Source organism: Halichoerus grypus, chromosome X (assembly GCF_964656455.1).
Source record: "Halichoerus grypus chromosome X, mHalGry1.hap1.1, whole genome shotgun sequence".
NCBI classification, from domain to species: domain Eukaryota; kingdom Metazoa; phylum Chordata; class Mammalia; order Carnivora; family Phocidae; genus Halichoerus; species Halichoerus grypus.
The window spans coordinates 2,192,474-2,207,708 of NC_135727.1; the positions used below are offsets into that span (position 1 = coordinate 2,192,474).

A 15,235-nucleotide genomic window follows, 5' to 3' on the forward strand; every position below is an offset into this window, starting at 1 on the left:
AATGAGGTGGGGGCACCTCTGTTCCCAGGCTCCCTTCTCTGGGGACCTCACTCCAGATGCTTCCCTCACTGTACCTCATAAGCAAGGGGCAAGAACACAGCTGTCCATTTCACAGATGCAGAAACTGAGGCTCAGGTAGGCTCGATGATCCCAGACCTCCTGGCCCTGCTTTTCGTGTTCCTGAGGAGAGCCATGACACCTGGAGCAGCTTAGCGCCTTGGCTGCCAGGAGAGAGAAGCCTTGTGCTCCCCCAGGGGGCCTGGTCCCATGCTCTACCCAGCTGCCTACTCCGTGTGGGCTGCCCACCCTCACTTTGACAAAAGGGACAAGGAATGGAGAATAAAATCCCGCAGGTCAGAGGTGGCAATGCATCAGAATTCGGCCCGTCCTCAACGGTGGCAACGCAGTCCCCCTGCAGCCACTGACCACCACCACCAGTGTGCGATTGGTGGGTCGGAGTGGGCATGTGTCCCCAGGATGGATGGAGCCTGGCTGGCAGCACCGACTAGAAGCCAGGAAGTCCCAGCTCTCTGCGTCACTTCCAAGTCACAGTGCCCTCAGCCCTGGGGTCAGTAAACTGGTGACGAGAACGTTCTCCCTGTGCTTGCCCAAGGCAAGAAAGGAGCAGAATCCAGCATAGCCAAGTCACGTCTGAGGCAGGGTCAGAGGCAAGAGATGTGGGCCTGAGGGCCCACCTGGGCACATGCCCTCCATCACTGCCCTCCTTGAGGCACACTGCCCATCGGCAACTCCCGACAGACCCACCGAGAAGGGATGCCTTCCAGAAGGACCCATGGCTCAGCAATGTGACTCACTGTGGGGATCCCTTGAAAAAACTGTCCCCTCCTCTGCCCACCTCCCGGCACCTGGAACCCAGGCCAGGCCCTACAGAACTGAGAGAGGAAGAGCAAGAGCTCCCCCTCCCCCGGCCCCCAAGGCTGGCCCAGGCCTCCCTCACACCTGCAGATGCGGGATGTGGCCAGCTGGGAGCAGGTGGGCAGGGGGTGCAGGGGCCCTCCGGAAACGCCACCGGCAGAGCCCTGCCCTCCCCTGGGCCTGGTTTTAATCTCAGGCAGGTGCAGATGGGGCCGGGCACCCCTTTAATCCCTGACTTCTCACGCCACCCCCTCCCTTGCCAGGCCCTCTCCCTACTGCCCAGCCCCTGCCCCTCCCCTCTGCTTGACACACCTTGGCTCGCCACCTGGTAGGGGAAAAGAGGGCTCCCTGGATGAGCCCTGCATTCAGCTGAGGAGGGAGGGAGCAAGCGTTGGGAGGGGGGGAGCCGAGGCAGAGAACAGCCTCATTAATATTTCAGAGGCACCGTCACTGCAGCTCCTGGGCCCTCACAGCCCCACCACTTGTGCTAGCTGAGGGAGGAGGATGGGAAGAAAGAAGGAAATAAAACAGAGAAAACAGATTTAAAGGGACAGTCCCCCCTCCGTTCCTTCCTCCCCCTTGTTCCTGGTACAATCTGTGCACACGCCAAGCAACTCTCTCACGGGGAACAGCTTTGGGCAAAAACAGTAAGAGCAGAAAAGGGCCAGCCCCCCTCCCCGCCCCCCCCGCCAGCCCTGCGGCACCCTCTCCCCAAACTCACGCACACACGCCCTGTCCACCGCCGGTCCATCGGTCCACGGCCCTCTGCCCTTGCAGGGCTGCCCCCAGGGAGGGCCTGTCGTGCGGCAACCAGGCCACTAGGGCCACCTCGGGGACTCCCTGGGGGGGGCTGCCAGCAAGGGCAAAGGATGCTTCCCATCCAGTGCCTGGTCCAGACTCGAAGGACAATCTGAGGCCAGCAGAAAGACAGATGCACAGACTCCAGGCATTGGAAGTCCTTGCTAATTAGAGCCCAGCCAAGGAGGATTCTGGAACCCGGAGAAACACAAGTCTAGATCCCTGGAGGTGGCAGGGACGTGGGGTTTACCTGATTCAGCCCCTGCCTACAGGTGGGTGAGCTTCTATAGGTACCCCTGGCTACCTCATGGCCCAGTATTTGAATCTAGAGCAGTGGATGCCAGACACAAGGGGCCCCCTTTCCACCAGGGGACTTTAAAAAACGCCCAGTCCCAGTCGGAGCTTCATAGTCAGAAGAGGGTAGCTGTGCGAGTCTGCAAAGCCCTCTGCCCGGGGATCCCAGGGCCCAGCCTGCCTTCAGTGGCTCCAGGGAGGGCCCTGAATTCTCCAGTTAAAACAAGCCCCAAGGGACAATGTAAAATGGTGCAGCTGTGACGGAAAACAGTATGGCAACTCCTCAAAGAATGAAACACACAACTCCATATCTGGGTCTGTACCTAAAAGAAGTGAAAGCAGGGGGTTGAAGAGAGATTTGCACACCCATGTTCGTAGCAGCATGGTTCCCAATAGCTGAAAGGTAGAAGCAGCCCCAAGGGCCCATCGAGGGATGAATGGAAAAGCTAAATGTGGTCTATCCACGCAACGGAATGTTCTTCGGTCTTCAAAAGGAGGGACATTCAGGCACCTGCTACAACACGGGTGAACCTGGAAGACATTCCGCTGAGTGAGGGAAGCCAGACACAAAAGGACAGACACTGTAGGAGTCCGACCTCTATGAGGTGCCCAGAGCAGTCAGATCCAGAGACACAGGAAGTGGGACCCGGGGCGGGGGGGGCGCTGGGGGGAGACGGAGGGGGCGTCCGTGTCTAATGGGGGCAGAGTTTCAGTTTGGGACGATGGGAAGGTTCCGGGGAAGGACGGAGGGGTTGGCTGCACAAAATAGGAATGTTCTTAATGCCACAGAGCTGTACGCTTACAAATTGTTAAGACGGTAAATTTGACGTTCTCTGTATTCGACCACAATCGAGAAACCAAACAGGTCTCACCGCCCCTTTGGCTCTGTGTCCAGTGATTGCGGGCACCCCACTGCTTTGACTGACGGTGAGCCCGTGGTTCTGCCCATGGAAATTTTAACTTTCAGGAGCATCCCCTATCTGAAATGGAAACTTAAGCAGACCATTCTCCACTTGCCCTCCCCTCCCCCCCCCCACCATGCACCACCCACATCGTGCCTCAGCTATTAGGTGGCAGAGACGCAGGGAAGCTCGGAAGCTGGGCTCGCTGGTGACCCCTGCCAACGGCTCTTGCCCTTCTACCCGGAAGAAGCGTGGTCGCACTTCCCACGTGCATTTCCTCAGAGGCGCCGGCCCCACCCTGTCCTCAGAAGAGACCAGAAGGGAGCCAGAACACTTGGGGAAGGCCTGGCCTCCACATCTGCATTCTGCTTATATAAGGTGGCTTTAGGAAGTGCTAACGAACCCCCAGGAGGTTGTGGCAGAGACTTGCTAGACATTCCCCGATTTCTGTGCCTCTTTCCCAACGTTGTATTTTAATTTTTAATCAGGCATCTTGTCATCCAGCAAAATGACTACATTCTCCCAACTCTGGCCAATGGGATTCAAGCAAAGGGACAGGGACACAGCTTACTCTTGGACTACACTTGGGACAGCACATGGGACAGAGGGGGATAGGGCCAACTTCAGGGTTGTGTACCTTAAAGGGAAGGAATGCCACCAGATGCCATGCCTCCCCGACATCTCCACGACCTAACAAAGGCCCACACTTCCATGGGCTCCCTGGGACACGTGATGACCCGGAGCTGGGCTCCCTCTCCTCCGTGTATTGGACACTGTCCTGGAAGTTCTAGCCAAAGCAGCAGACAGAACCGTGAAAGGACTGAGAGAGACAGAATAACGATCTGGTCACAGGCGATGCCAAGGCCCTGGGCTACGCGAAACATGGTTCCCCGTGCGGGACCGAGTCACGCTGTAACTGATTTGCTCTGTGCTACCGGCCCCACTTTAGGGCTGAGGCTGCTGAGGCACAGAGAGGTTGAAGAGCTCACTCAAGGTCACACAGCCGGCAAGGGGCAGAGGCAAACATGAACTCCAGAGAATTCTACATTGCTCCTCTGCCAAGTGACTGCCCAGGAAACCCCAGAAAAGCAATGAACACATGATTAAAACCAATTAAAAGAGTTCAACAAAGTGGCTAGACAGGAAATCTGTCCCCATAAACCTCAGGTCTCGGGAGTGCAGCCCCCGGAGTCAGGGCTGGTTGTCCCAGTCGGCTCTCTGGGTCTCCACTCTTGCATCTGGGAAAAGGATTACTGTTCCTGCTGGCCGGGTTGGCGTGAGCTCTGAGGACAGGGTGCCACCATGCCCGCATACCTAGCAAGGTCCCCAGGGTGCCTGCTTCCCCAGAGGGAAGATGAGGAAGGGAATGCCCCTTGTTGAGTCCTCCCTCTGCCACGCCCACCTGCCCTCCACCTGCCCCGAAGCCCAGAATTCATAGGTCAGAACCAGACTCCACTAGTGAGGCTAGAACATTCTGCTCGGTCAGGGGCTGACCCTATGCAATGCTCAGAGGCTTCCCCATTTCTGGGGCCATCCTCAAGCTGGCCAGGGCCACGAATCCTTCCTGGAGAACGCTAGACACTTTGGGGACAGCTGGCTCCCCAGGATGCTTCTGGAGAGAAGTCCACACTCCCACACGGGTGCCTCTCAGCGCACCAGGTACCCCTGGGTCCCAGAGGGAAGCCGGAAGCCCCTTTCTGGCTGGGGCCTTGAAGTGTCATTATGGGGGTCACAACTCTACCCTGCGGAAGGCAGTCATTTGTTTCCTGCCAGAGAAGGCGAGAGCTGGAAAGGAGAGTGCGAGAGAGCAGGAGAGGAGAGCTGATGGGCAGGAAGCATAATGACACTAATTATCCAATTACGGCGGGCTGATCAGGAGAGAACTGCATTGCAGCAGGGAGCCCGAGCCAGCCGCCCCTTCCCCCCATGCTCGTGGTCTGGCACACTGTGGCCCACGCCCCTCCTGCTTTATCCCACGAGCAGTTGGCGGGTAGTGAGGTCCCGCGCCTGGCCCGCAGGGCGCAGAGCGGGGCCTGACCTGTGGTCTCAGGAGTGGCAGGTGGGAGGGGACCCTGAAACACCATGGCTGCTGGCCCCTGGGGCATGCCTCCAGCCCCCAAAGGGGCAGAGAAAATACATGTGGGGTCTTGGGAAGTAGCAGAACCCTGTCCTCTAGGCTTTCATAGAGGACACAGGGACAGAATGAGGCGTGTCCAATCCCAATCCTCCCCCAAGTCTCCCCAGCTCCGTCTGCCCCCCACCAGCTTCCAATCCCCAAAGCCAGCTGCAAGCCCCTGGAAGCACCCAAGGCCTAGACAGGTAATTAAGGAAATTATAGGCAGCTGACAGCCACGGGCCACTGCAGTCCCGGGGTGACTAGACAAGGAGACTACCGGGAAACGCCCATGGCCCCCTGGGGATAGGCTCCATAGGGGCTTCATCGTGGGTCCTGGTGGGGAGAGGATCTGGTTTCTGGAATCAGGCTGAAGCCCTTGGGAAGACAGGCTTGGGAAGACTCATTGGGTCAAGGTCAGGGGCCAGGAGGACCATCAGGGAAGGAGACCCACTTCCCTGTGGCCCGTAAGAGTCTGGAAGACCAGGCGCTGGTGGGGGAGGGGAGATGTGTGGGCAAACTTAGGCTCCACCCTTGTAGGACCCAACTTGGCTGGAGGTTAGAGCCAGGTCCATAGAGCCAACACGACATGGAGGAAGAGCTGACCAGGACCATCACCATATGGGGAACTTAGGCGCAGGTCACTCCAAGCACTTAAGAAAGACCTTGGCCTTGGCCATTCCTTTGGGAGGGGAGTGGCAAGAGTACTGGGTGAAGCAGAGAAGACGTGTTCAGACTAAAGATGGGAGTTGAGTCTAGCTGGCCTTCTGTGACCCAGACACGAAAGCTGCTTGCGCCACCTTTCCCGGCTAACTTTGGAGGAGTACCTGCGGCCAAACGCGCTGATAGAGGAGAGAGTGACGGAAAGGTAGGGCTATCTGGGAGGCTTCCAGGCTCGGCTCTAGCCCCCTTATGAGCTCCGACCGGCGACTCTGGCAGGACCTGAAGGTCGCCAAGGGCCTGGCTGCCATCTCCTGAGAGGTCAAGCCCAGCCAGGTCCTGCAAGCCTATTTCTGGCAGAGGACCCCAGCACACAAAGCCAGAGGGCATTTCCTGCAAAGCCCCGAGAGGACACCACAAGGATCTTGCAGGCCCAGGAGGCGCCGAGAGGGACGGAGGGGTGGTGCCGAGGCAGGAGGGCCCCTCTCGTGTTGGGACACCTCAACTGTGACAACAATGTGGTGGGGTCTGAGTGTCCCCCCTCAGCATACCCCACACCACAGCCCATCGGCGAGGACCCGGGAGCCACGGGAAGGAGGAACCAGTGGGGTGGGGGGCACCCTGCACTGGCCTGCGCCCGTGCCCATGCCCCACGCTCCTGTCCTGCTGCAGGTGTTGGGCCAATCAGGTATGAGTCTTCCTCTGACCGTGGGGGCCACCCCACTCACGGGGCAGTGCTCAGGGACCCCAGCAGCCCGAGGAGCCCAGACTGCCCGTCCCCGGACCGAGCGCCTCCCTCCTAGGCCTGTGGCTCCAAACCAAGATGGGAAATTCGGCCCCTGAGTTCTCCCAGGAGGACCAGAGCTGAAGCCCATTGAGGGGAGGGGTGTCAGGGAAGGTCCCCTGGACCTGGCGTGGCAGGTGGTGGCACCAACGTGGCCCAGGATACATTTGCCCACGCCGTGCACCCAGGGCGCCGAGCACTTTCTGCCAGGCTGGTCGACTGTGGAGAAGGGTCCTCCCTGCCCGGTCACATCCCATGCCACCATCAAGGCCCGGGCCAGCGATCGTGCAGGGACTCCCAGGGTCGGGATGGCTCAAGCACTGGCGGTGTTCCCAGGCCACTTAGGGGGAGAACGGACCGCGGTGGCTCTTCTGAATACTCCTGCATTTGGGGCAAGCCAGAGACGTGACTCCCGAAGAAAAGCAAAAAGACCAGAGCCCTGTCGTCTGAGTCCCGAGTCCCAGCAGCCCGGGTGAGGGCGGCCCGCGGTGATTCCCACGTCTCTGTCCCTTCCTGGCTTGTCAGCTTTGTGTTTCTGTTTCTTAATCAGGAGGCTCTGGGGCTGCTGGGCTGTCTGGCCACACCCGCCTCCCCCTCCCCGTGTGTCTCTGTGAGGAAGACCCACAGTGTCTGTGGAGAGCAAAAGAGGTTTGTTTTGTTTTAAGATTACTAAGGTGTGACCTGTAGGTCAGGTATTAAAGGATACAAGGTGTGAGCCCACAGACAGGTCCACAGAATGGGCCAGACCGCTCAGAAACAGGCCCTACTCCACATCGGAATCCATCTCGACTAGGGAAGCATCACACAGTAGCTGGGGGACAAATCACCTGATAAAAGAAATGGGGATGATGGGTTGGCCCTCAGGAAAACAACGTGCCTTAGATCCTCACCTCATATTCTTTCCCAAGACAGATTTCCTTTGGCTGAAACAGGGTTTAGTAAACTATGGCCCAAGGGCCAAATCTGGCAGCCAAGTGTTTTTGTGAATAAAGTTTTATTGGCCCACAGCCATGCCCATTCATTTCTGTGTGGCCTGCAAAGGGGAAGATATTTACTATCTGACCCTTTGTAGAAAAAGCTTGCCCACCCCTGAATTAAATGGTTAAACATCTTAAAAATGCAACTACACACACACACACACACACACACACACCCCATGCACTCACACGCAGGGCAAACCCAGAAATGGATAGCTCTCAGATTTTGTAAGGGATTTTGTAAGCCCAGAAGCAATGGAAGAAATCACAAGAACATGTGACATAGAAAGTGTTTATCTTGTACATGAAAAAATTCAAAGGCAAAGAACAAAGAAGTTTCAAAATCACTTGCAACAAGTATGCTAAATTGTCAATGTCGTTCACGTGTAAAGTTTATCCAAACCCACAAGAAAAACACTAGGGTCTCAATAAATAAAGGTGAGGAAAAGACAGATCACTGAAAGAGAGAGAGAGAGAGAGAGAGAGAGAGAGAGAGAGAGAGAATTAAATAAACATGTGGGGAAATGCTCATTCTCATGAGCAATTAAAGAAATAGATACTGAAGTAAATATTTTGGACCTAGATATTTATGCCAGGTTGTTTGATTATAATATCTAATGCTGGCAAGGCTTCAGTGAGCCAGTCTTTCAGATGTACTGAGGAGCCCTTCTGGAGAACAATTTGGCAGAATGAGCTTCTGTCTGGGCACTCTCTCCTCAGGACAGGATGAGCATTACCCACCAAGATGCTCAGCAGAGACTCATGTATGACAGCAAAACGGATCTGACTGCCTGGATCTCCACAAATAGCCAAATAATTAAGCGAATTATAATCTCTTGAGAGAATATTATTCAGCCATTAAAAATTGTAATTACAGCCCTGAGGACTGCCTTAATACATCCTGGGTGCTGGATAAATTCGTAGTTCCCTCTTCGCACAGTTCAAGTTCTTTCTTGATTTTTGCAATAAGCACTTACTGCTTTCAAAATCTTAAAAAAATTAAACTGTATCTATTTTGAAAAAATTCATTTAGGAAGGGATTATATTAATAAAGAAAATGCTTATGTGAAGTAAAAAATAGATTACACAATTGTGCCCATGGTATAATTACAGTAATGTGAAAATAAACAGCCTATGCTAAGAAAGCGGAGTGGGAACCAGTCCAATAGGATGGAAACACTGGTTTGCATTCTGGTGATAGGATGGAGGGGGTTCCTACGTCTTCTACTTCTCTGTGTTTTATGAGTCTTCTATAAAGAGCATGCATGTTAAGAGCATTATTTTTAAATGGAAAGAAATAAATGTTATTATTATTTTTTTAAACCCAAGAACCTCGCCCATCTGTGCAGATCTGCCCGGCCCCGCCGGCATGTTCCAGGTGAGCGAGCTGGAGGCACATGGCAGGAGCCTGATCAGAATGGAGCGGGGCCAGGGCCTCGTGGAGGTCTGCTCCCAGAATGAGGCGCTCTCTCGCCATGTTTGTGGGGGCACCTGGGCCAGCCCTTGGCAATGGTGGCAAAGGCTCCCAGACTCTCCAGGGGACAGACAGGCTGCCCAGAGGCGTCCACATCCACGTGACCCACTCCCCTTCAAGGAGTCATGGGGGGATAGGCAGGGCAGTGAGCTCAGGGTCCGGGTGAGGCCTGGTGTCTGCACTGGCTCTGAAGTGGTGCTATGTGACAGAACCTTCTGGAATGATGGAAATGTTCTCTATCTGCCCTGTCTGATACAGTAGCCACCAGCCACGTGTGTCTACGGAGCACTTGAAATGTGGCTAGTGAGACCGAGAAACTGAATTTTGAATTTTGTTTAATTTTAATTAAATCACCACTTGGGGCTTAGTGGTTACTTCATTAGACTGCGAGGCTCCAGACAGGGTCTCAAAGATTGCTGCTGCAGGAAAGAAGTTCCCATTGGAATAAAAGGGCTCCCTTTTACTGAGGGACCCACGTACAGAAACCAAAGCAGGCTCAGGACCACTTCAACTAGGGCGCTCCCCGGTAACACTGACCTAGCCCCCCATCCGCCCAACTCTGATTTCAACCCAAGTCTCTGGAAACCTCTTGTGCTCCAAGTCCCCTGCCAGTCCCCAGAGGTGGGAATCAGGAGAAACGTCCGGCCCTTTCCTCCCACCTGGACCTTTCCCCTTCATCCTGTAGCTCTGGTTTCTTGAGTTCTGCTACCTACTCAGCCATGGGACCTCGATCTCATCCCCTTCCCAACCCTGGCAATCCAGGACACTCAGCCTTTACTCCTGCATCTGAGATCCTCTTTCCCTCTATCCCGGTGACATGTGGGCTCAGATCCCGCTCTCCAGGCGGTACCCCAGGCCACCTTCCAGCACCTCCCACCCAACAGAAGGTGCATAGGCAGGGGAGGGCTTTCCAGCCAGGTGCCACTTGGCCTGGCTTCTGCCAGCTTAGGCAGGGCAGGGAAGAGAGGAGCAGTGAGGAGCCAGAGCCCCAGCTAAAGAAGTGGCCTTCTGGGAAATGACGGGGTTGGAGAGGAGACATCTGCACATTCCAGGTCTCTGCCTGCCCTTCCCAGCAAAGATACAGCCAGAACCTGGATGCTGGGCCCATCTCAGAGATGGCACTGGTGAGGTTCCTGGGCAGCACGCCGTCAGATTTGAGCATCTGCTTTTGGTGCCACAGCCCCGGTCCCCATCTATCAGCTGCCATTTACACACACTGAGACTGCTCCTTTGTAGAGGTGACCTGAAGGGGCCACGCAGACTTACTGAGGAGTAGATCATTCCCCAACTTGCGTTGGGTCAATATCAATCCATGGTTTGTCCATTTCTCTCAGTGGGTAGATGGGGGCACAGTCGGCTCAGCTTCTGAGCTGCAGGGTCTTCCCAGGGCTAGAAGTGCCCTTGATCATTAGCTGATGTGTACAACTAATGGCCTGCCTTCCAATCTTGGTTTTGCCACCTGCTGGCTGCATGACCTTGGGCAAGTTGCCTAACCTCTCTGGGCCTCAATCTCCTCACCTGCAAAATGGGGATAGTAATGGCCTTGGCTTAATTTGGTTGTTGTTTCAACGAAGTGAGGGAATGTCGTGAAGCACGGAGAAGAACAGTGCCTGGCACACGAGGAGTGCCATTATTGTCACTGTCATTACTTAATGTGCTCGTAACCTCTGATGGAGACAGCAGCCCTCAGTTTAAAATTGGAAGGAGGGAGTGCAATGGGCATAGCCCACATACGTGCCTACAACTTGATCTGTAAGTGGGAGGAGGAAGCTGGGCCTGGCTTTGCTGACTTCAAGAGAACCAGCTGAAGCTCAGCTCTCAAAGCCCCCAGGGATCCAGGGCACTCTTGTCCCGTCCACCGGGAAGGCAAGGGGCCCCTCTCTGTAAGCCACGCTGGGGGAGGCAGAGGGACCGAAGCTGACCCCAGCACCCTTGGCTGCCTTCCTGGGCTGGGAGAAGATGTTCTGGGATGGAGAGTGCTCACTGACTCAGGGCCTGGCCTCTCCCCACTCGCTCACAAATGATTCAACCTCCAAAGCTCCTCCGGCTCAGAGTCCTGAAATGTCAGCGGAGTCTCGGAGACCCACCCCTACCCTCCCCAGGCCTGGAGCAGGGAAGGGACTTGGCCAAGGTCACAAAGACCATCAGGCCCAGAGCTGGCACCAAAATAGAGCTCCTGACTAGGCCAAGACACCCCCTACCAGCCTTCTTTGCCCCTCAGGGTCCTGCGGCAGCATCTCAGCTCTCTCCCCAGCGCGCTCTTACCCTCGGGGGCTTCCTTCCCCGAGGGATGGCTTTCCTTCTGGCTCTGCGCAAAGCCCCCTCCCACGCCACCCCAGCTCCATCTGCCTGCGTTTACCCCCCCCCAACACACACACACTTCTGTGCCAGAGCTGCCTGCCCCTTCGCTCAAACCACCTGGCAGCGCTGGGCAGGGACCAGGTTGATTTGATCAAGACTAGCTGTGTCCTTGGCCGTCCCTCTCCTCCAGGCCAACAGCAGGGACAATCAATGCCCTGGGACCGAAATTGCCCAGCCCCTTCCAGTTGGCTCGCTCTCCAGGGCCCAGCTCCACCCGCGGACACTCTGCCAGCCTCTTGTCTGTGGGCCAGTTCTGGTAGGGGCTCCCAGCGCCCTGCTCACCAGCCACATGGCCTTGGTTTCCTCAACTGTGAAAGGGGGCTTGCACGTGGTGTTGACCGAGACATTCAGCCTGGGGGGTCCAGGAACCTGCTCAGAATGGTGCTGGGACATGTGGGAGGCGCTCTGCCCCACCAGGCTCCTGGCAGTGTCCCCAGCCCTCCACCCATCCAGTCAATGTAGGGCCAAGTCCCTTCCCCTCTCGAGGCCTCAATTATTCCAACTGAAAAATGGGAATGAAGAGCCCAGCCTTGCCTCCCTCATCGGTTGATTCTGCAGATTCAGTGAGGTCAAGGTCGTGAACGTGTGCCCACTCGGAGTCAGGCCTGTGCTGGGCCCTCAAGTGCTCCCTGCCTTAAAATGCTCACAGACTAGTGAAGGGTGATGGCGGTGAAGGGGGCACAGAGCTACTGGGTGAATGAGGGGGATGCCTTCCAGGCTGGGAGCTAGGGGAGATTGGGATGGCCAGGGTCAAGGCTGGACTCGACCCTGTGGCCAGCAGGGACCCACTTTAGGTCCGAGGCTCAATGACCTCCTCTTTGAGGTACCTCTTTGTGGGCCCACTTACCTGCCTGGCCCCGGGGAGTGTCAAGCTCCTAGCTGAGGGATGCTGGCCCTGCCCTGCCCCTCGAGGGAGCGTTTCCACACATTCTTCCCACCCCTCACCAGCCCTCACCCCAAGACTCCCTACATATCCGCCTGGGCCATGCCTCCCACCACGCCTGCCACCCTTCCTGCGCTGGCCGGTTGCTAAGCCTGCGGGGGCCAGCAGAAGGAAAGGGACCAGGTCCTAGGGAGAGAATCTGACTGTCCAAGGCGGAGACCCAGGGCTCCCTCGTTTGGGAGATGCCACACCAGCCTCCAAATTCCAGAATCCTAAACCCAGAGAACACTGAGGCCCCACAGGAGAAGCCATCTGGCCAAGGTCACACAGGTGAGGAGGGGGAGGACAGCTGCGCGTGGAGGGATGGAAAAGGAGTTACCCAAGTGTGGCCTGGGAGGCTTGTTGTTGGCGCTGCCCGGGCCAGTGGCGGGGTCTGCTGGGCAGCTGTGTGGGCACGCGGGAGGGCTTCTCAGTGTGTTGGGGGAAGATGACACAGTGTGGGGGCGCGGGGGGGGGAGGGGGTGTCAAGAGACTCCGGGAAGGTGCGTGCGGCGCAACCTGGCTCTAGCCCAGGCCCCGGCGCCCAAGCTGTGCCCGCCCAGGAGCCCGCCCGCAGCCCCCCGCGGCCTTCCCCCCTCCACGGCGCAGATGCGCGTGCGCGCGGGATGCGGGGCGCGGGGCGCGGGGTGCGGGGTGCGGGGCGCTGCCCGCCGGCCCAGGGCCCCCGGGGTGACGCGCGGCGCCGCAAGGACACGCAGGCCGGACGCGGGGCGCAGGTGCCGTGGGCGGGGACCCGCGTCCCCCCACCTGCCGGCCGCGCCACCTGCTGGGCCGCCCGCCCCGCCCGCCCCTGCCTGCGCGCCCCAGGCACCACTCACCCGGTCCTGGGCACGGCCGACGCTGCGGCCTCGGCTCCAGCGGCTGCTGTCGCTGCAGGCGGGCGCCCGGCGGGCAACGATCCGCTCCAAGGACGGAAAGGCCCGGGCACAGGGCGGCCTGGCCGGAGGCGCCGGGCGCGACCCTCCGCGGCAGGCGAGAGCTGCGGCCGAGTGCTCCCCACGCTCCGCACCGGCGGCGGCGGGCGACGCGGCGCGCTCGGCTCCAGCCGCAGCTCTGAGCGCGGAGGGAGGGAGGGAGGAGGGAGGGAGGGAGGGGAGGGAGGCAGAGCGCGGGGGGGGGGGGAGGGGGGAGGAGGAGAAGGGAGGAGGGAGCGGGCGCGGGGGGCGGCGCGCGGCGCGGGGGCCGCGGGGCTCCGGAGCCACACTCCTGGCGCGCGCCCTTCTGTCCCCCAGGATGCGCGGGGGGTGCTTGTCCTTCCTGGTCTGCCAGGGCCCCCGGAGGGCGCTAGCGGATGAGAGGTGGGCTTGGCTGGAGACCTGGGGGACCTGGCACCTGGGAGCGCGGAGAAAGAGCGATGAGCATGTGACTGGGCCACCCGACCGCTGCTGGGTCCTCTCAAATGGAGTGTGGGGCTGGGTTGCTGATTGGTAGCCTGGGGTTCTTGGGCCCCTGTGGTTTCCCAGGGGGTCGCGATACTCTTGGAACTGCCTGCTGTTGGGAGTATGACACCTAAAAGCGTCTTTGGGAAGGAGACTGGAGCTTATGACAGAGTCTCAAAGTTGGTGACCCCCAAAGGTTATCACATAAACACCATTACACAGGACACAGAGCTACTGCACACAGGTGGACGCCCAGGGACAGACGCACAGGGACCCATACATTCCAGACGCAAGTGGAGACAGACACACAGACAAACCCCAAAGCAGAGAAGACCCATACCCACCAGCACACGTAGGCGCATCCACGGACAGAGACCGAGTGTGTGCCCGCGGACACCCCGCAGCCAGGTGGGAGCTGGCTGGCCCGTGCCACCTGTCTTTAGAGTCCCAAGCTTCCCCGTTCCAGGGACTGTGGGTACCTCCAAACTCAGAGGAGGCCTTTGTCACCATCTGTGAGCATCAAGCAGAAGTGCAAGAGGGCCGACTCTGTAGGGAGGAGAAGTGACAGGCCCGCAGTAAGCCTCACCGCCTCAGAGCAGGCAGGGCTCCGAGCCCAAGAATGTGGCAGGTAGAAGACGCTTGGACATAGCCACAAATTCTTTCTTGCCCCAGGGTGTCCCATGTGCAAGGCCCATGCTGGGCACTGGGGACACAGCAGGGGCCACAAAACAGGGAGCTGGCGGGCAGAGTGAATGTGTGGTCACGAAGTTGGGGTAAGGGCCCCCAGGGAATCTTGATGGGGGAGACGAAAGATGGTGCCGGGCGCTCAAGGAAGGCTTCTAGGAGGAGGTGCTTTTGTGACAGACACCTAGAGGATGCAAAGGGTCTGCCCTGGGCCAGGGGACTGTCACACCTCCCCAGAGTTTGTCTTACCTGCAGGAAGCAGCTGGTTCCATGAACAGCCCTTGAGACCTGGAACTCCTCAGTGCAGGCAGAGGTCACACGCCCTCACACATGCACACGCATGCTGACGTGCGCGCGCACACACACGCTCATTCACACACGTTGACGTGCTCATATACGCTCTGTCACACACACACGCTCACTTCCCCACGCTCACTCTCACACTCATACATGCTTAATCGCACTTGCACACATTCACGCACAAGGTCATATTCACGTCGCCCACACTCGCTCACTCACACATTACACACTCACAGGTCACTCACACATGCTCATGCCAACACATGCTCGTGAGCCCTCACCGGCCAACATGCACACGCTCACTCCCAACGAGTCACACATGGTTACACGCTGTCACACTCACACACTTGTACACACTCAGTCACTCACTCACATACCTAGCCAACCACACTCACACTTACGCACGCACAATTATTTACATACGCTCACACTCGCGCCCACTCTCGCCTAGTGAGCTCCGCACACTCTCATATACACTCACGCACTCAGAGCCCGCTCCCGCGCTCGCCCCCGCGTACTCTTACACGCTACTTGTGCACTTTCTGAGAGAGCTAGCGGGTGGGGGGCGCCCCGGCGGCTGCAGCCGGGAGCAAGGCTGGCTCCCTTGGCCCCACAGCAGCCCCAGAGCCCAGTCTGCCTGATGCACTGGGCCCCGAATGGGGAAGATAAAAGCTGAAGCGAGCCCCCTGA

The 15,235-nt window shown here is 57.9% G+C and overlaps 1 protein-coding gene across 6 annotated transcripts in view; it reads right to left on the reverse strand.

Moving 5' to 3' along the window:
* The window catches only part of ATP2B3 (ATPase plasma membrane Ca2+ transporting 3), a 63,056-nt gene extending 49,821 nt beyond the window's left edge, over positions 1–13,235 (reverse strand). For all 6 annotated transcript variants that reach the window (XM_078064873.1, XM_078064871.1, XM_078064872.1 and 3 more), the window contains exon 1: positions 13,001–13,235. The gene's annotated coding sequence lies outside the window, so the exon portion shown is untranslated. The remainder of the gene's footprint in view (positions 1–13,000) is intronic.
* Positions 13,236–15,235: the final 2,000 nt, after the last annotated feature.